Below are 21,451 nucleotides of genomic sequence, written 5' to 3'. Positions count from 1 at the left end.
GTAAGTAATGCTACTTTTGTCTGACTCTTAACACGGTATAATACCATTTGATTTAGGTCAAGCCAGCACAGTTTTTCCAAAAGGTCTCACATGAGTATTACTCCGTTTATATGTAGTTCTATTTCTCATCAAGTTCCAAAGCGGAACTTTGTTGGTCTAAGTTATTCTTGTATACAAATGTACTACAACAACACGTTAGAACTAGCCATAGCCCAAGGAAAGAGTGAGAAGAGCAGTGAAAGAGAATAAAAACAACAACAAACCCAGCGTAATCCTACAAAGTAGGGTATGGGGTAGAATGTATGTATACCTTACTCCTACCTTGTGAATGTAGAGAAAAGTACGTAAATAACAAGGCTAGTAAGTCTTCTCGTTACGTTCTTGCAGTTCAATAATCTAGGGCAGACCGGTTCACTAAGCTCCCGCTATGCGCAAGGTCCGGGGAAGGGCCGGACCAGTGGCGAAGCCAGAAATTTTATTTAGGTTGTTCAAACTTGAAAGAAGTATAAAAAATCTCCAATAAAGGGTGTTCAATATATGTTATATACCACTAAAATCTAATATTTTACCTATATATACCGTGTAAATTTTCGATGAAGGGACCACCCTTGAACCCGTAGCTTCGCCCATGGGCCGGACCACAAGGGTCTATCGTACGCAGCCTTACTCTACATTTTTGCAAGAGGCTATTTCCACGGCTTGAACCCGTGACCTCCTGGTCACTTGACAACAACTTTACCAGTTACGTCAAAGCTCCCCTTTTTGTAGTTAAGTAATCTGAATTGTATTTATCGAAGCTAATCATGTTCATCTTATGTTCTAGAGAACAATAAGTATCAAAATTGTTTTATATTAAACCTTTATATGTAAAAGGTACTTGAGAATCAGGCATCATTGAAGAGTAAAGAAAAAACCAATACAGCACATAGGAATCTATGAACAAAGTGTTCTGTCATAAAATAGTTTAATATAGTACATATGCAAACAACTGAAATGCATACAAGATTATTCTCCACATCAACCTTGTATTCTGCATAGTTAGAACCAGATTAATTATCCGTTAAGCTGTGCTCTTCAGTGAGAGAAATACAAAGCAGTCATCTTACCAACATATTAGAAAAGTTCAGAATATGGAACATTCCAAGATCAAAGAAATTTAAGAAACAGACAAGTTACAGGTTTAAAGAAAATCTATCTTGTCATATGCGCGATGAAAGAATCCAACTCCATTAGAGAAGCACCCCCTTTCTCCCAATTCTTCTGCTCTTTTTCTAATTTCGTCGCCTTCTTCTGATGTGCCATTAACTTCCTCACGACGTTCTCAATGGTGGATACACTCACTAGCTCCTCGCGTTTCTCCCACTCCCTCACAATCAGGCCTATTTTCAATATTTCCGTCACCAAGAAACCATTTTTGGTTGGTCAGAGTGCATAGGCCAAGCCAAGGGCGGATTTACATGCTAGTTTTAGGTGCTTAAGCACCCATTAACCTTGACGTAAACTAGGTATAGCTATAATAAAAATATAAGAAATAGGATATAACATTTTAGTGAGCACCCAATAAACAAAATGACTGATGGGTGCTGTGGTTCTGAAGTGGCAGTTAAAACCTTTCCTGAAAGTAAAGATCGATTTCTGTCACAGTACTATCTTTATATTTTTGAATGTCAGCTCTTTGTCTTTTATGGAAAAGTTAAACTTTATATTTTTGAATGTCAGCTCTTTGTCTTTTATGAAAAAGTTTTTAACTTTTCCTATTCCCTTTAGGTTTTAGTTTAGGTTGTCAAATTACGTTTTAGTTTAACTTTTCGTATTCCCTTTACGTTTTCCTATCTTTTAAGTTTTTAACCTTTCTCTGCTTTTGAACTAAATTTTTCTTTTTTAATTTTTAGTTTTTCCTTTTCCTACTTCCTTTCACCTTTAGGCTTTATTATATTAATAATTAATTAGATTTAAGTATAAGAAAGGCCATTTTTACAGTCTTACAGAAAAGTTTAAAACTAAACCCTTCTGGAATTTTTGCTCATTAGGAACGTAGAGAAGGGGAAAACGAAGAACAAAGTAGACGAAACAATCAGCAACTGTGAGCAACGATGCCATTATTCATCGTTTTCAACATATGAAAAGTCGTCGATCACAGTTGTGAATTGTGACTAGAAGTCCTTTTGGTAATGATAATACTATTAGTAGTTCATTATGACTTGTGACTAAAAGTATTTGTTGGTAATGAAAATATTATTAGTAGTTTTCATATTAAGTCTTTTACTCTTGCATTCGAATAATTGTGCACTTATACTATGCGATTGATAGCACCTTTATATTAAAGAAAGTGAGCACCCATAACCTTAAAATCCTAGATCCGCCACTGGGCCAAGCAGCTATAGGAACTCCCATAGTAATACTCTCTATACAAGAATTCCAACCACAATGACTCATGAACCTCCTGTCGACGAATGAGCCAAGATTTCTGGTTGTGGTGCCCATTTTCTTACCACTAATCCTACATCTTTCACCCTTTTTAAATTTTAGGCAGCTTTAATGAGGTCATGGGATGAAATGGTGAATCACTACATGGTCTTTTGTTTTTTCCTTTTTTCCTTTTTTCTTTTTTTGACAAAAAAAAATAACGAGGAACACTTGATCTAAGAGAATAATATTATTTTTAAATTTTTCTTTTCTATATTTTTACAGGTAAATATATAAGGAGTCCCCATATTATCCGTTTTGGCCTAACCGCCTTTGAGGTGTTGGTGTTTTGTCTCCTTGGGTTTTAACCTCAAAGGCAACTCAATAATTAAATCTTGAGCTCACTCTTATACAACCCCTAACTTTCTCTTTATTGTTTGACCAAAAAGTGTTAAACTTTTTGTTAAACTAATTAATTAAAAAAATAGAGGATAAATCCTATCCAAGGATAATTAACTCTAGATCAAAGCACATTGAATAAGAAAATAAGATATAGTCAAGCTCATGAACTTTTAAGATTTATAAAAGATATCGAACACAAATGACATGCTTACATTCTTGATATATTGTTCCGTAATGGAAGAATAAAGGAGGAAAAGAAGGAATGCCATTAACAGCTACGAGATCTATCTTTATTGATTCAAGAAAGGTGATAACAAAGATCTGCCACCGAGATCTGAAACTTCTCTTGTTTTTCTCCCGCAGCCTTTTCCGGTTCTTCTCGTGTGCTCGAGATTCCATCGGATTTTAACCTTTTGGAGGACACGGTGGAGCTTGTGCCTCAATTTGACCTTCTGTGTTCTGCCGGCGAAAGTGAGTCTCTTCGGGAGATCAATGATTCCGTTTTGTCACGTGGTATGGCGCGGATGGCCTTGAGGGTGAGATTCCTTTCACCATTTTCTTTGTTTTGTGCTATTTTGCCTTCGTTGATTCCTCCCCTCTTTTTCTTCCCCCTTTTCCTTTTTCAGACTTACATGATGGAGATCCAGAGTGCCCGTAGGGCTAAGACTAGGGCCGAAGTCTTTCTAAAAATGGCCGCGAAGTATCTCCGGTACCGTGACAAGTGCCGTGAGATGCACGCACAGCTCAGGGTGGGCGGTAATACTTAGTTCGTTGGGGAGGAGTTGGATAAAAGGGACGAGGAACTGATGCGGTCTATCCGCAGATGCACCGAGCTTGAGGAGTTGCTTCATGCCAAAGACGAGGAGCTCGAAGTGGGCAAAAGGGTCGCGATGAAATGTGAATACCTTCAGGCAAAAGTGATGTCTTTGCAAGCCGAGCTTGAACAAAACGCCACCAGAGTTGCTGACCTAAGCGTAGAATGGACAGAGAAAGTGGCTGAGCTCAAAAAAAAGGTGGCCGAGTTGGAGAGAGCCGAGGGGGCTCGAGTGTTGGCTTTGACGAGGGCGGCGGCGCTAGAAGACACTATCCTCGTCCTCAGGTCTGAGAAGGAATCTGAGAGGGCAACAACCACACTTAGGAAAGTGCGGCTCGAGAAGCGGATTGGTGAACTTGATCGGGAGGCTTCGAGCTTGGGAGATCGAGTTGGGCTCTTGAGGCCGAGAGGACGCAGCTGTTGGCTCAGGCTCCCCCTCAAGAATCTACCTTCGCTACTGTGCCCTGCCGTCTGTATGAGGTATGGTTCATGCTGAGGCCCAACGAGATATATACAAGGGTTTGTGAGAGGCGGGGAGCGTTCCTGAGGCCTCTTTTGAAGATGCTCGGGCGAAGGCACGCGAGGCTCGTCTTGCTTGTGGCTATGACCCTGCAACACCGGAGGCTGGTGAGGGTGCTGAGACTGAAGACGGGCTTCCTTCGGATGATGGCAGTGTAGATTAAGCCGAGTGAATTTTTTTTGCTGCTTTTGTACTTTTTTTGTTGTTGTTATTTGTTTTCTTATTTTTCTTGGGGTCCTGCTTTTGGCCCTTTGTAAGGCGTGGTTGTTGCGCATGTACATCTTCTGAATAAAATAGTCGATTTTCTTTAGGTTACATATTTTTTGACTTTCCTTCTTCTTCTTTTTTTTTTGAAAAAGATCTTCGGAATTCCTCCTAATGAGTCCCTGATTTTTAATTGGGAATTCAAATGAGGTCGAATGTAAGGTAATTTGAGTGAGGTCGAATGTAGGTAATTCGAGCGAGGTCGAATGTAAAGTAATTCGAGCGAGGTCGAATGTAAAGTAATTTGAGCGAGGTCGAATGTAAAGTAATTCGAGCAAGGTCAAATGTAGAGTGTAAAATGACTCAGTGGAGTTGTGCAGAGATGCTGCTTTATTTATTTCATTCACTGGAGAATATTACATGTTGCTGCTTATTTCATTCATACATTGAAGAAGTTCTAGTATGCCTAGTCCCTTCATCGTCGGCCTGGAGAAGTAGTCGATAGGCGAGGCGAAGAATCATACTCGAATTTAGTTCGCTTGATCCGAGCGAGATTGGATCTTGTTTTGTGAGTTTGAATGAAGTCGCTCTTGATCCGCAAATTCGAGCGAGGTTAACTTCTAATTTGCCATTTTGGGCGAAATCAGTTTTGACTTATATATTCAAGCGAGGTCAAATTTTGCTTTTGCCTGGCGATGGCCGATGACCGTAGGGGTGTAAATTCGGATGAGGTCAAAATTGTAACCCGTTGTGAGTTCAAGAGAAGTTGAATTTTCCTCACTTGGTGATGACTGTAAGGGTGTCAATCCGAGCGAGGTTGGAATTGTAACCCATTGTGAGTTTGAGCGAAGTCCAGCTTTCATTCACTTAGCGACGTGCGGGTTTGGTAGGATGGTGAGATTCGCCTGTTGTGTTTCTTATACTGGAGAACATTATTCGTTGCTGCATTGTTTATCTGTGCATCGGGGTGAGTCCCGGTTTCTTTGCTTTTGCTTTTATTAGAGAGTACTGTGCGCTGGGATGAGTCCCGGCTCGTTTAATTTTGCTTTCATTGGAGAGTATTGTGCGTCGGGATGAGTCTCGGTTCGTTTAGTTTTGCTTTCATTTGAGAGTATAGTGCGTTGGGATGAGTCCCAATTCATTTAATTTTTCTTTCATTGGAGAGTACTGTACATTCCATGGGCTCACCGCTTAGTCCCTACTCATGGAGATTTTCTTAATGATACCAGCTTGTTTTGAGCCATTTGTCTGTTATTTGCAATATGGTACGGTGTGGAGGGTTTTGCTCGGCCGTTGCCTGTGGGATGGTATGATTGGAACATTTTCCGATGCATTTGTTCCTTGTTCACGCACCTGTAAGAATGCTCGTGTTCCTATCCCAATCCAAAAAAGATAAATAACAAGTTAAACCCAAACGAAATTGCTTGTTACCTTGATTTGATAGGTCAACGATGGGAGGGGGATGTTGTAGGATGACCCGTCGTACTCGAATGGCGGCTTTAGATTTGGTAGCCTCGTGTTTGGCTTCTCATGGGCTGAACTTACTTTGCTCGTTGAGACTTTGAGCTCGAGTCTCGGTCCGATCCGATATTTGATGTGCGCAAAAACAAGGGAAATATAAGTTATATTCCGTACATTAATTACATTGTGCGCATGGGTATAGAAATAAGGCAGAGTGAGCCGGTTATTTCAAAGAATCACACAGTAGGCTATTGTCTCTTCCTAAGAGGTGGAAGTGTAAATCAGTATATAACGCTAATGTAGCAAATAGGATTGTGGACGTACTAAGTGTGTAGTGGCCGTAACCCCTTCTTGAGTACTCATACGACGTACCAAACCCACCGCTACAGCAAGACGTGGGTTTTATACTCTAAACGACGTACTCGACAAACCCATAAAAAGAGGGAAGATCTGCCCCTAATTGGTTTGGCTATTTCGAAAGCTTGCCTATGAAGTTCTCAAGTTTATGTTTGTAAATGAAAGGGTGAGGCTGTGACAGCCGGGGAGTGAAACCCTAACTGACTTCAGACCTAGAGGAAACTAAAATTATGGATAATCCTAGCCAAGGATAATTAGCTCTAGATCAAAGCACATTGAATAAGAGAATAAGATATAGTCAAGCTCATGAACTTTTAAGATTTATAAAAGATATCGAACACAAATGACATGCTTGCATTCTTGATCTACTGTTCCGTAATGTAAGAATAAAGGAGAAAAAGAAAGAATGTCATTAACAGCTACGGGATCTATCTTTATTGATTCAAGATATATGATTACAAAGATCTGTCGCTGAGATCTGAAACTTCTCTTGTTTTTCTCCCGCAGCCTTTTCCGGTTCTTCTGTCTCTTTTTCCTCAAGGAGAGAGCCCCCCCATTCTTGTTCTCTTCCCTCCGTATATATAGTAAGTATTCTCTTTTACCCAACGGTTCTTAGCCAGAATACATTAATCTGTTGATTGTACATTGGGTCGTTCCCCTTAAGCGGTATGACATATGCTTCACCGTATAGGCTTTCTGATAGTTCGATCCCGACAGCGGCCGAGATACTTGTTGTTATGATATCTTATGAATACGACCACGACTTAGTCGACCCTTCGCCATTCCTTTTAATGCCGATCCACGTGTGGTAAGATTTCGACCCATACATTTATGTTCTGATGCGGGATATGTGGGATGTTAGATTCACCCCTTAAAAACCCACTGCCATATTAATTGTTTTTTTAAAATACTAGTGTGTATCAGTTAAACACATCTTTGAAATTATTCATATGAGGTAACAATTTAATTTGTCGAAGATTATATACCAATTATGAAAAAATTTACTATATTTTGTCGAAATGTACTTCCCATTCAGCAACTATCTTTGAGATGTTAGGCAAACTATGTTTGGCTTTTCTTTTCATGTCCACTGACTTGTTTAATGCATAGAGTTAGACAAACTCTTACTCTTTCACCTTCGTTTAACGGCATATGCAATATATAAGGGACCACATAATAATAGGAAAGTTCAAAAGAAAGGAACAAGTTGTACAACTCACTACAATTTTGGTGAAAACACGATTTTCACTAAAAGGATTCAAAAAAATAAAGAAGTGAATATGCATAAAAAAAATTAACCTTATATATATTGTATAATTTTTCTGCAAAAAAGATTCGAATGGACCCCTTCCACCCCAGACTACAATAGTTCTCATTGTTAGGTCTATTACTCTATTGTATTTGTAGTATTATCACTTGCATGCTTTTTCTTGTGACAAAGTCAGTTGTGTGACTGAGTTGAACTCTACTATTATAGCATAGCATCAACTTCATCATTTTATCTAGAAGAGAATATATACAATAGTTTATTTTTTGTCTTGGTGGAATTTGAACCCAAGTATCTAACGTTTGCACTCATTTAATTAAATATAGGTGAAAACAGGGGCAGACGAGTTCACCGGAATCCCCTTCGTTGGAAAATTATATTGTACATATAATGCAAAATTCTATTTGTACCTTTATTTTTATATTTTAAATCTCCTTGACAAACCCAAAAACATAGCTCAGTGATCTAAGGGGTTCAAAACCTCGGAAGGTTGCTGGTTCAATTTCCACGGGCCAAACCATTCATGATGCAAAAGCTGTTTAGCTTAATTTTGTCATATGGGTTTCTTGCCATTTGGCCCACGTTGTATGAATATGACATTCAATTGTCTTGTTATTGGTGTTTCTACTACATATGTCGTTTTGAACAAAATCAAGAGATAATGTAAAATGAAAGTCTATATCTTGTAGCAACACATTTTGTGTTCCATTGACAAATCTTTTAGCAAATGGTTGGCCAATATTTGTTGCAATCTTCAAAACCATTGCTTATAAAATGATCCTTTTTGTTCCTCAATAATACACTTCATTAGAATAATTCTGAAATTGTATCACTAGAGAACTAATAGCTTACCTATGGCTCAAAAGCTTACCTAAAAAACCCATGGACAAAATGGTGCACAAGATGCCAAGGGCGAGTCTATAGCAGGTGAAAGGTCGTCAGTTGAACACTCTTTGTCAGAAACTAACACTGAATCGAAATTCCTGGCTTCGTCACTGCAAGACGCGACCAGAGTGGCAGTGGTCATGGTACCACTTCCAGCACAAGGCCATCTAAATTAACTCCTCCATCTCTCTCGACTCGTTTCCTCGTACAATATCCCTGTCTATTATGTTGGAACCATTGCTCATATTCAACAGGCGAAAATTCAGGCTCATGCATTTGATCCTCTCAATATAACAAACATTCATTTCCATGAATTCCAAACACCTTCTTTTGAAACTCCCCTTCCAAATCCTAATGCTTCAAACAAATTCCCAAACCAGCTAATGCCTTCTTTCTACGCCACATTCCATCTCCGCGAGCCAGTTTGCGCTCTAGTACGCGAACTTTAAAGAAAGAATCATAAGAAAGTGGTTGTTATTTATGATAATTTGATGAATTGGGTGGTTCAAGATTTGCCGGAAATGCCAAATACAGAGTGCTATCCTTTCAATAGTACTTCAGCTTTCTTTTCATATTCATTTTTATGGAAACTCAAAGGAAAACCTGCCTTACCTGGAACTGAACATTATGAGGATATACCATCAATTTTAGACTGTTTTCCTACAAAGTTTTGGGAATTTCTCAAGATACAGGAACAATATGATGGGAAGATCAGTTGTGGTGAACTTTACAATTCATCGCGAGTAATAGAAAGTTTGTACCTTGATTTAATGTCCAAAGAATATGATGGAATTGAAGCAATGGGCTATAAGTCCATTCAATCCTTTAGAGCTAAAAGAGAAGAGCAAAGATTCAAACAAACGCCACGAATCCCTCGATTGGCTTGACAAACAAGAACCAAAGTCAGTTATTTTCGTTTCATTTGGTACGACTACATCGTTGTGTGATGAAGAAGTCAAAGAACTCGCGATTGGTCTAGAGAAAAGCAAGCAAAAGTTGTTACATCAGAAATGGTTGAAAATGTTGTGAGAACTTTGATGGCTTCACTAGAGGGTGATGAGATGCAGAAAAGAGCAGCTGATTGAGCAATGCTATCAAGAAATCAGTAGCGAATGGGAGAATAAACCGCGCTGAGATGGATTCTTTCATCGCTCACATAACTCGATGAATGTTTGTTCATATTGAAAATGTAGTGAAATGCATCCAGAGTCTCGTTAGCACAAGTGGTATAATATAAGGAAACATATCAATACACTATATATAGGGAATGTCATGACCAGAGGCGGACCCAGGATTCAGTGATCGTGGGGGCACCATGACATTCAGTATAAATTTATCACTACTCATAAAGATTGATATGGGGGCCTATGCTAATACTTGACTATTTCTTGAAGACATTTGTACGCATATATTAAGTTTTTGCAGAAATTACCGAGTACCGATGACCCCTCTTGTTAAAGTGTGCGTCCGCCCCTGGCCATGACAATGAAAACATATTCTCATTTACTCTTTTCTGTGGATGATCAATTTTAGTTAACTCGCCTTATAGATTTGGATTTAAGTTAAATATGACAATATAAGCATTTGGTCTGATTTACGAGAGGAAGAGAAAGTTTAGGTCTGACTTCCGAGCAACATAGGTTTTGGGATACTTGATTCTCATGAAGGGAATGGAGCTCACAGTGTGCAGAGGCTCTATGGTACTCATGAAAGGAATTTCGGATTAATGATTATAGTAATAGTTTTATAAATGCAATTATCTATGTAATGCTTCTTATAATAAGACATCCCTTTGGAATGTAATCTTCCTTTTGGTATCAACGCTTAATGTTTGTAAGCAATGCTACTTTTGTCCGACTCTTAACATGGTATGATACCATTTGATTTAGGTCAAGCCAGCATAGTTTCCCAAAAGGAGGTCTCATATGAGTATTACTCCACTTATATGTATTTCTCATCAACTTTCAAAGCATGACTTTGTTGGCACAGTCGACACAATATATATTTTTAAAAGATGGATTTTATTGATCTAAGTTATTCTTGTTATAAATGTACTACAATATGTTAGAACTAGTCATAGCCCGAGGAAAGAGTGAGAAGAGCAGTGAAAGCGAACAACAACAACAACAACAAACTCAGTGTAATCCCACAAAGTAGCTTCTGGGGGTAGAATGTATGTAGACCTTACCCCTACCTTGTGAAGGTTGAAAAAAGTACACAAATAACAAGGCTAGTAAGTCTTCTCCCAATCATCTGCCCTATTTCTAATTTCGTCGCCTTCTTCTGATGCCATTAACTTCCTTACGACGTTCTCAATGGTATATGCACTCACTAGCTCCTCGCATTTCTCCCACTCCCTAACAATTAGACCTATTTTCAATATTTCCGTCACCAAGAAACCATTTATTGGTTGGTCAGAGTGCATAGGCCAAACAGCTATAGGAACTCCCATTGTAATACTCTCTATACAAGAATTCCAACCACAATGACTCATGAATCCACCAGTCAACGAATGAGCCAAGATCTTGGTTGTGGCGCCCATTCCCTCACCACTAAGCCTACTTCTTTTACTCTTTCCTCGAACCCTTGTGGCAACTCAACTTTTGTAGCTTCCCCAGTAAAGATATCTCCTCTATCGGCATCTCTCAACACCCATATAAACCTCTGTGTCGCGTCCCAAACTACCCCTAGACGTAACTGGTACCCAACTAACACCACCTACCAGGCGAACCCCTTTATCTAACGTTTAACCATTTACACAAACACTGAGAGAAAAGTGCTGGCCTAAAGTATTATTAATAATTAAAGAGGTAATGATTATCACCCAATATTTTAGTCAATTGATAGAAAAACCAACAATCACTCAAATAATAAAACTCTAGCACAAATTCCACACTAAGACCAAGGAGCATCTAACAGAGTAATATGAGTTTTATTAACGGATATGCAAACCCAAAAAAAAAGAAAAAGAAATAACTAATACGAACTAAGCAAGTCTGAAATGAAAGCCTCCACGAACAATGCGGCGACTCACCTCAGTAATAGGATCCACTTGAACAAACTCGTCAGCCACTAGCTCTATCTCCTGCAATGGTATCTGCATAGAGATGCAAATAAGGAGTAAGTTATACGTAAATATAACCCAGTAAGATCCTCTACCCGCCATTTTAACTACCTCTGGAACAAGTGTTAGAAAATACAAACACATTATGATATAGTAAATATGATAATTATACAATAGCTCAATATACGGGTATCAACGGAGTTATTAAGAATTAACCAACAAAGATATCCACTAAGGACTTATCATAATTGCAGTGAAAGAAATTTACCAACACACCAGGAGTCCACAACGGCACCACAATGCCTTAAATATGTAACAGAGCTGCACAATGCTCGGGTGATGTACAAAGGCATACACAATGCCCCAACATCATGGCGCACAACCGTATCAAACACAACATCATGGCGCACAGTCGTATCAAACTCAACATCATGGCGCACAGGTGTATCAAACTCAACAATATGGCGCACAACGTATCAAACTCAATATCATGGTGCACAACCGTATCAAACTATAAAACTCAACCTCATGGCGCACAACCGTATCACACTATCAAACAACTTATAAAATAATACTTTTTTTTTTCATAAAATAATATATTTACGGCTAGTCTAAGATCACCGTCTCTGCCAAGTGCACGCTTGTCCCAACACATGGATCAGGCAGAGAAAATATATTTTTAAAACGGGCTTTAGAAAAGCAAGTATCAAAGCTTAAAGTCTCACTTACCTGGCTAACGAGAAATTTTCCAACCTTGCGACTTCTAGAACACCGATCAAACGGCCTCCAATGACCTCAATCTATGCGAAATATTAATTAACGATGTCAATTATGCTAGTCAGAGTTATCTCATATTTATATCATACCAAATTCAATGCGTGATTCACTAACAATTCAACTAATCCCTTAAACACTCGCGTATGTAAAACTCAATAAACTCGAAAGATTCCTGAGCATACTGGACTCCATGGCTCGTTAATACAGCTGTAGTTGTACATGAGTTGAATTATTCAATTCCAATTACATGAATGTGTAATGTAACTAAACTGACACTAAGTATAGATCCCCACGAATTCCCTGTGCAAATTATTTGACTCCAAAATGCAATATTACAAAGCTTTGTCCATAATATTAAGTTTTCCATTATTACTCAATCATCATGTCCTCTAAACTATATAGCGGAAGCCGAACCAGTAATAAAATATTCTTCCATAACATAGTACACTTAAACTTATACTTATACTTAATTTAATTCCCCAATTTTTACATCATCATTACCACCATCATTATATAACTAATGTCTACTAATTATGGCATAACCACTGATTCATATATTCTATACCACCGACCACAATCAATTCAAAAGCTATATACCACAATTAATACCTGGGAAAAACCAAACGTCCTTAACTTGCTTTCTTTTGTCTTTTTTTTAAACTTTTTTCTTGATCAAAACCAGACGTCCTCTTGCGGCAATTTTTCTTTATGTGTGTTTTACTCTCTTCAAGAACTAAGACATTATTTACTCTTATTTTATGCCCTAGGTCTTCATTAGTTAACACGTACTCAACAAACAAACAAAAACGATATGGGCCTATACTACTTCACTATTATTTATTATTCAAAATTAATTTCTGACTCACTAATATGCACCATTTATAAATTAAGCCCACTAGCCACTTATAGAGACATTTTTTTTCCTATCCCTCAATATATAAATTTTAATTTCAAGAAAATATAAATAGACATCTATACACTCAGATGTAAAATAAACAATTGTTAATTCTCTAGTTGTATACACTAATAAAAAAAATTAATTAAGCAATAACTCAAGTTTTTTTTAAACAACTTAAACTCACTTATAAATATTCGTAATATTATTTTCATAAATTTCACTATTTCCAACGAGTGTATCTGATTAAGTCGAGCAAGTAGAATTTTATAGTTCTAAAATGAATCACGAAAATTTACGAGATGTTACACTCTCTCCCACTTAAATAAGCATTCGTCCTTGAACGTGTTACAAAGTATATCCGACATTTTTAACAACTGCATGTACTTACTCTGCATGTGTGCCTCAGACTCCTCCTCTATTGGATGTTCAGTATAACACTCCTACATAAGCAACCTTGTTCCACTTTAACTATCGTACTTGTCCATCAATAATAGTTACAGAACTTCCTTCTTATGTCAAAATTTTCACCTAGTTTCGGATCTTTGGCTGAATCATATGCCTCTCACCATGAATGCATAAAATACAAAGTGTACAACTCAATGTCCCGATGGCAAAATAAGTTTACATGCTATTAATCCATTCTGATCCAAATCTCATAACTCCTTACCTAAGAAACTCTTCAAAAAAAACTTTTCACATTTTATGAACTCCAAATTACGATCTTATTTGTCAACATAAGAGTTGTGTCTACTCTATAATATTTGAAACCACCCCACTACTCTATGCAACATCATCCATGCCTTGCTAAATCAAATTTGGACCCAAAAAATGTGACTTACCATATTCACTAACCTCATAGAGCACGACACCAGCATCCACATCAAGCCTAAAACGACAAGATCTGTATCTCTAGTTAGTAATCTACTATCATGCAAGTACTCGGTTAAAAGCAACTGATTATGAGTCACTCATTGTTGGATACCTATCTAGTATTGGGACAGTATATCCATACTCTCTTATGCATCTATTTCGCTTGAACACGTATAATCACCACAACCTTGGTTCTAAAATGGAATGTTGGGAATAAACCCCGTATAAATAGTATTCACGGTATTAGTGATAAATGCAGAACACTAAGTTATGATTAAATCAGCAAGAATAGAAATGCAGCAATAATGACACCAAGATTTTTACGTGGAAACCCTTCTGAATAAGGGAAAAAACCACGGCCAAGAAGAGCAACTGATATCACTATAGTGAGGAATTTTTTACACTGTGTAGTAACGAGTAAAAAATACTCCTAAGACCACTACACCCTCAAAAGAAATAAACACTCTTTTGCTTTTTCCACCTCACTACAATATCTCTCACACTCTATTTTTCTTCACAAACTATTTTCTTATAGTTTATGGAATACCTTGCTCTCTCTTTCTCTCTTTGTTGGTGTGTAGAAATAAGAGTTAAAACTCTCCTTTTATAGCCAAAACCTCACTCTCTAAAGCCTACAATATTTGACAATTTACACACCCTTTTCACAATTTCAATAAAGTTGGCTACCAAACCAAACCAAGTCAATAAAATTGGCTACCAAATTATACAAATTCAACAAGGTTGGCTACCAAACCAAACCAAGTCAACAAAATTGGCTACCAAATCATTTGAATGAGATGGACACCATATCATGGAACACATCCATAATTCTTACATAAAGTATTTTGAAACATATTTGAACACTATCACATAACGCTTTTATGTACGGCCGCGCTGGAACATATCCATACGCCTCCATAAAATACTCTCATATACAGCGGCGCCAGAACATATTCATATACTTCTACGTGAATATTCCACAAGTTGTTATTTTTGTCACACATAAAAATGCAGACACCTATGTCATTTCACTATCTACTAAATATATTGCGTCATAGGTTAGTATGTTATCTAAGAAATTCGGACACAAGTTTACTCTAGTCAGTGTTTCCTCTAACCTCGAAGTCTTACAATTTTTTTCTTTTAATTCCTTTGACCCTGCAGAGTTATTCTATAATATAGAATAAAGATACACCAAGTCTTTTTTTTTTACACTTGATAAGTCTTCTGAAATCACATTTAGAAATTCATTAACCATTAAGACTAATTCAATAATGGGTTGCTCAACACTACTGACTCAATTTATAAATAAATGCAACCCATGCTCTTTACTTTCTCATATATAGAATTTTTAGTGGCGAGATAGCTTTGCCTATAGCATACCAAGTGAATTCTTTATATTCAACACTAGGACCAATCTAAATAGAGGAATCTAAAAAAAATCCCATGGCAATATAGCATAAGGGAACATGACACCGTCTAATTGAATCTCAAGGCAACCTCAAACTCAACTATGCTAAGTGTATCTCGACTTTGAACTGTGTCTAGACATGTTTGATAGATTGGTCAAAGAATAGTAAACTCCCTGACTTGGGTTGAAACCACAGATGGTACGTCTAAGTACTCAAATCTTCTCCCTATCCTCATATATTGTATCATCTTGTAACCTATTGCTCATCTTCTTAAAGTATATATATTATCGAACACAACATATGTTAATAATATCGTTCAACTGATTATTTTTCAAGTAAAAGTCATATTTTCATTTTGTAAGTTATCACCTAAACTAGTACGGAGAGCGAGAGTAATAGAAGCGCACAAATGTACTAAGTTTGTTTTATATCCCAAATAATGAAAAATAATACTGTAACAATAGAATTTAATAGGATGTCATTTTCACTTTGATTATGATCACCTTTTATGTATTTAACTCATGTTCCAAGAATATTAAGGTGAGGCGCTGAATTCCACGAATGAGTCCAACTTGTCCCATAGATATACACTATACCATCTCTATAAATGGACACCCTGAGGAATACACATGTGTTCATCAATAAAATTGCATTATTATTCATATTATAACTACTAACCATAGCATTGTCACCCCCCCCCCCTTTTAATTTAACCAAACATCCACATTTGATTCTACGTAATTATTATTACAACAAAATTCTTATTCAAGCTAGAAGCTAAATCTAAACCACACCAATCATACCTCAAACTTGCTTTATGGTTCATCTATTCTTATCATAGTATATGGCAATCTCAGTACTATACATCTTATTCTTACTTTAATAGTTAAACATGATCATGTGCACTGAGGTCTATATTCAACCTCTTACTATGTTGGTGCATTAAATCTCATACTTGAACCTTATTCTCTCTTTAGCTAAAATTTATCCACGGACACCCACAATGATCACGTTATGTATCATGTACTACCACTTTCATGTTCATATTCAATGCATTTGAATTATGTACCGTCATGTCTCAATCACTCTTATAATTTTACCATCATGATATTACTAATAGTACGGAATTACTTCAAGACGAATTAAGATGAGAACTCTATAAACACTTTTCTCAAAGTATCTTCACCATTAGGCCCAACAATCTAAATATGACTAAGTTATTATACTTCTTACTTTCTGGCATAACTTTTTTTTTCTTTCCTAATCGGATTTATAACCTCGAATGTTGAATGAGTCTAACCTAAGCAAAGTTCCTATCCTTAGTCCAGACCACTTCACTGTCCACGTGGATTCTCAATGTTTAAAAGTTTGACTAACTCTTAAAATTCCTATATAATATTTTTTGTAGAGGTTCCTTTGAAAATAGATTTATCCCAAAATTTAAAACAAGTAAAATCTCAACTATCACCAATGTGCATAATATTTTATATACTCAAGGTCACTAGCAATCGGTCATATATTGTTAGAAACTTCAAAATTAAATGTGTCTATAGACGTGGCCTTTCCATTTGCTAAAGGGATATCCTACGAAAAAACTTGATTCAACTTAATGCACGAATGGGAATGAATGAAAGGAAAAAACTTCCTAAATGCTTAATAGCCTCAAGATCATAAGTATGGGCGCCTACATACCCATGAACAAGAATCTACTAAACATTGCTCCATGACCCTGGACTTAAAGCCTACACTCTGATACCAATTTTGTCACGTCCCAAACTACTCCCTAGACATAACTGGCACCCAGCTAACACTACCTACCAGGCGAACCCCTTTATCTAAGGTTTAACCATTTACACAAACACTGAGAGAAAAGTGCAGGCCTAAAGTATTATTAATAATTAAATAGGTAATGATTATCACCCAATACTTTAGTCAATTGATAGAAAAACCAACAGTCACTCAAATAATAAAACTCTAGTCCAAATTCCACATTAAGACCAAGGAGCATCTAATAGAGTAATATGAGTTTTATTAACGGATATGCAAACCCAAAAAAAAAAAAAATAACTAATACGAACTAAGCAAGTCTGAAATGGAAGCCTCCACGAACAATGCGGTGGCTCACCTAAGTAATAGGATCCACTCCAACAAACTCGACAGCCACTAGCTCTATCTCCTGCAATGGTATCTGCATAGAGATGCAAATAAGGAGTAAGATATACGTAAATATAACCCAGTAAAATCCTCGACCCGCCACTTTAAATACCTCTAGAACAAGTGTTAGAAAATACAAACACACTATGATATAGTAAATATGATAATTATACAATAGCTCAATATACGGGTATCAACGGAGTTATTAAGAATTAACCAACAAAGATATCCACTAAAGACTTATCATAATTGTAGTGAAAGAAATTTATCAACACACCAGGAGTCCACAACGGCACCACAATGCCTTAAATATGTAACAGAGCATACACAATGCGCGGGTGATGTACAAAGGCATACACAATGCCCCACCATCATGGCGCACAGCCGTATCAAACTCAACACCATGGCGTACAGCCGTATCAAACTCAATATCATGGCACACATGCGTATAAAACTCAACATCATGGTGCACAGCTGTATCACACTCAATATCATAGCGCACAGCCGTATCAAACTCAACATCATGGCGCACAGTCGTATCAAACTCAATATCATGACGCACAACCGTATCAAACTATAAAACTCAATCTCATGGCGCACAGCCGTATCACACTATCAAACAGCTTATAAAATAATACTTTTTTTCATAAAATAATATATTTACGGCTAGTCTAAGATCATCGTCTCTGTCAAGTGCACGCTTGTCCCAACACATGGACCTGGCAGAGAAAATATATTTTTAAAATGGGTTTTAGAAAAGCAAGTATCAAAGCTTAAAGTCTCACTTACCTGGCTAACGAGAAATTTCTCAACCTTGCGACTTCTAGAACACCGATCAAACGGCCTCCAATGACCTCAATCTATGCGAAATATTAATTAACAATGTCAATTATGCTAGTTAGAGTTATCTCATATTTATATCATACCAAATTCAATGCGTGATTCGCTAACAATTCAACTAATCCCTTAAACACTCGTGTATGTAAAACTCAACAAACTCGAAAGATTCCTGAGAATACTGGACTCCATGATTCGATAATATAGTTGTAGCTGTACATGAGCTGAATTATTCAATTATAATTAAATGAATGTGAAATGTAACTAAACTGACACTAAGCATTGATCCCCACGAATTCCCTGTGCAAATTATTTGACTCCAAAATGCAATATTACAAAGCTTTGTCCATAATATTAAGTTTTCCATTATTACTCAATCATCATGTCCCCTAAACTATATAGCGGAAGCCGAATAGTAAGGAAAATATTCTTCCATAACATAGTACACTTAAACTTATACTTATACTTATACTTAATTTAATTCCCCAATCATTACATCATCATTAACACCATCATTATATAACTAATATCTACTAATTATGGCATAACCACTAATTCATATATTTTATACCACTGACCACAATCAATTTAAAAGCCATATACCAAAATTAATACCTGGGCAAAACCAAACGTCCTTAACTTGCTTTCTTTTGTCTTCTTTTCTTAACTTTTTTCTTGATCAAAACCAGACGTCCTCTTGCGGCAATTTTTCTTTGTGTGTTTTACTCTCTTCAAGAACTAAGTAACACATACTCAACAAACAAACAAAAAAGACATGGGCCTACACTACTTCACTATTATTCATTATTCAAAATTAATTTCTGACTCACTAATATGCACCATTTATAAAATAAACCCACTAGCCACTTATAGAGACATTCTTTTTCCTATCCCTCAATATATAAATTTTAATTTAAAGAAAATATAAATAGACATCTATACACTCAGATGTAAAATAAACAATTGTTAATTCTCTAGTTGTATACACTAATAAAAAAATTAATTAAGCAATAACTCAAGTTTTTTTTTAAACAACTCAAACTCACTTATAAATATTTGTAATATTATTTTCATAAATTTCACAAAGAATTCCAACCACAATGACTCATGAACCCCCCAGTCGACGAATGAGCCAAGATTTCTGGTTATGGTGCCCATTCTCTCACCACTAATCCTACTTCTTTTACCCTTTCCTCAAACCCTTGTGGCAACTCAACTTTTCTAACCTCCCCAGTAAAGATATCTCCTCTATCGGCATCTCTCAACACCCATATAAACCTGTGTTTGCTCTGCTCTAATCCCTTTGCGAGCTCATTGATTTCCCTATCAGAAAATGAAGTTGTTGTTCCAAATGATATATAAAGAACTGATCTTGGAGGCTGCTTGTTAAGCCACTCCAAACATATATTGTTCGTATTCGATATATGATCAAGTTTAGCAGGCAGAAGCGGTCCAATTGCCCATTGTTTCTTGTTCTGTGTACTTGTTACTTCTACCAACAAATCAAGAATCTTGCCTTCGATTACTCTGCTCGTATTATGAATATCACCTGACCTAATATCCATATACAGACTCTAAGAAGCTCCGCGTTCCCTGATTTCATCTGTCATAATTCCTTCAAGGGAAGGTAAATTTTTAAGCAATTCTTCTTCAAGTTGTATGGACATACCATAAGATAAGCATATCAAATAGTACAAAGTGAAAACTAAAATGCAATTAAATATATAGGATTCTGCATTGGACAAGGTTGAAACATCCTGAACATTATAAGACATTAAAGAATCATATGTATAACAATAACTCGTCTTGCTTTAGATGAAATATCGTGAAAGAATGAAGCAATAGGCTCGTGCATAAGCATACAAGCAGCCCATGATGGCTCAAGATGCACGGGGAATTTGTTTAAGGAATTAAAATCAGGTGGAGGTGAGGCAAATTCAGGAGTTGGGAGATCGTGGAATCGGATATTAGCTATGTCTGAAGGATTTAAGGCATTGGCGCGAACCCTGGTTTGACGATTATGTGTCGTTGAGCCAACATAGTATACTGGAAGATTATATGATGAGGAGATTAAACAAGCAAGTTGGAGAAGTTGATTGAGATGTCCTTGACCTGGAAATGGAACCATAACTATAGCTACTTCATCTTGTTTCAACTTGCTGCTATCCATGAAAGAAATTAGAAGGTTTTTAGTATTCAAACTTTTTCGTGTTTTTTCAAGGTATTGACTTTGAAATATATGAGAATGGAACAAAGGTAAACAGAACTAGAAACTTTGATTACTTTACCATAAAAGTTGTTGTCAAAAGTGTTAATAAATATAAATTTCCTTTTCATTTCAACCAGCCATGATTAATATATACGTACAAATAAAATGTGTGACAAGTACTTCTCCATTTTAACCAGAGGTTTAGGGTTCGAACCCTGGGTATGAAGTCGTCTTTAGTAGGAGCGTTTTACCACCTCAAAGCAGGACTTTCTGGAGCAAATTTGAATTATTCGAGGGGCCTTCAAAGTGGGATTTTCTAGCACAAATCCGGATTAATCGGGCCCTAAAGTGAGTACAGGACACTGGGCTTGGAAATCAAACAAATAGCAAATTCAAACCTTTGAAAATTTGTGGTCTACCATTAAAAAAAACACAATGGGAGAAATTAACAAATACATGTCTTAATCCATCTCTATCACCTGTCTATTTTTCCCTACCCCATTCCCTCCTAGTGATGGACTAATTACTTATTTATTTTGAATTCAACTGTTACATGTCTTACTTATTTAAATTGAATAATTTTATTTTATTTCCAGGTTGATTCAGATTATTGCTTTTGACTTGAATCAACCAAATAAAATGATTTGAATCAGCCCGTTGCTCGAATTCATGAAGATTACGTGGACATTAACACATAAAAAATTGAAAATAGTCAAGAATTCCGATAATGTTAGTTAGGCAATTTTAGGGAGCTTTGATGAGGTCATGAGTTGAATCACTACATGGTCTCTTGTTTTTTCCTTTTTCTATTTTTTACAAAAAAAAATGAGGAATACTTGATCTAAGAGAATAATACTATTTTTAATTTTTTTTTTCTTTTTATATTATGACTGGTAAATATATAAGGAGTCAGC

The 21,451-nt window shown here is 36.6% G+C and overlaps 2 pseudogenes; one reads left to right on the top strand and one right to left on the bottom strand.

Annotated features, from left to right (window-relative positions):
* Positions 1-1,016: 1,016 nt before the first annotated feature.
* Positions 1,017-20,544, bottom strand: LOC104242930 (zeatin O-glucosyltransferase-like; annotated as a pseudogene).
* LOC104242931 (zeatin O-glucosyltransferase-like) lies at positions 8,313-10,524 on the top strand (annotated as a pseudogene).
* Positions 20,545-21,451: the final 907 nt, after the last annotated feature.

Source organism: Nicotiana sylvestris, chromosome 4 (genome assembly GCF_000393655.2).
Source record: "Nicotiana sylvestris chromosome 4, ASM39365v2, whole genome shotgun sequence".
NCBI lineage: Eukaryota > Viridiplantae > Streptophyta > Magnoliopsida > Solanales > Solanaceae > Nicotiana > Nicotiana sylvestris.
Note: the sequence above shows the minus strand (reverse complement) of the source record. Positions and strands in the feature narration are given on the sequence as shown.